This window comes from Brassica oleracea, chromosome C4, assembly GCF_000695525.1.
Source record: "Brassica oleracea var. oleracea cultivar TO1000 chromosome C4, BOL, whole genome shotgun sequence".
Classification (NCBI taxonomy): Eukaryota; Viridiplantae; Streptophyta; class Magnoliopsida; order Brassicales; family Brassicaceae; genus Brassica; species Brassica oleracea.
Window position 1 is genome coordinate 15,001,816 of NC_027751.1, and position 1,032 is coordinate 15,002,847.

General features: G+C 42.7%; 1 pseudogene; it reads right to left on the reverse strand.

Annotated features, from left to right (window-relative positions):
* The window catches only part of LOC106338225, a 33,858-nt pseudogene that overhangs the window by 13,589 nt on the left and 19,237 nt on the right, over positions 1 to 1,032 (reverse strand).

The window sequence follows — 1,032 nt, forward strand, 5'->3', positions numbered from 1 at the left end:
AATTACAAATATCGAAATCAATCTTCAGTTTTTTTTTAGACAATCTGAAGTTTCATAATCCATAAGATCGTCTTTCTCATGATTGAAGTCGTTTTCATCATCTTGGTAAGTCATATGGGCTTCAGGATTCTTCCCTTTCAAGCTCTCTTGATAGAGGTCAACTAGATGCTTGGGAGTCCTACAAGTCTTCGCCCAGTGATTGCTCATTCCACATCTATGGCACACGTATTTCTCTGATTTAGTCGAGTGTTGGGGTTTGAAAGAAGATCCACGGCCACAACCATGGCCTCGTCCAAATGAGCCACGGTCCCATCCATGGTCTCGACCATTTCCTCGCCCGCGGCCAAAGGATCTTCGACCGCGGCCACGTCTGTTCGATTTGTCTCGACCACGACCATGCTGGCCGTTTCCTTGGACGTGGTTGGACTCTTTATTGTCCTCTGTAGCGTGTGCATCAGGTAGTGGAGCTGATCCAAGTGGTCTCATCTGACTGTTTTTCATTAGTAATTAATTGTTCTGCTCAGCGAGCAAGAGACAAGATATAACATTAGCATAGGTTTTGAAACCTTTCTCTCGGTACTATTGTTGTAACAGCACATTGCTTGCATGGAAAGTAGAAAAGGTTTTCTCAAGCATATCCTGTTCCGTAATACTTTAACCACATAGTTTCATTTTAGAAACAATCTTAAACAGTGCAGAGTTATATTCGTCCACAGACTTATAGTCTTGGATCCTCAGATTCGTTCAATCAAACCGAGCTTTTGGTAAGATCACCGTTCTCTGGTGATCATATCTCGATTTCAATTCATTCCAAAGATCTAGTGGATTCTCAATGGTTAGGTATTGATCCTTGAGTGAGACTCTCAACTAGATGATGACAAATGATCAAGATGGCCCTATAACGATCCTTTTCATTGGCATTGTTGTTCTCGGTGATACACTCACCGGGTCCCTTGGATTTCAGGATGATCTTAGCATCGAGCGCCCACTGAAGGTAATTGTCTCCAGATAGATTTAGGGCAGCGAAATCAA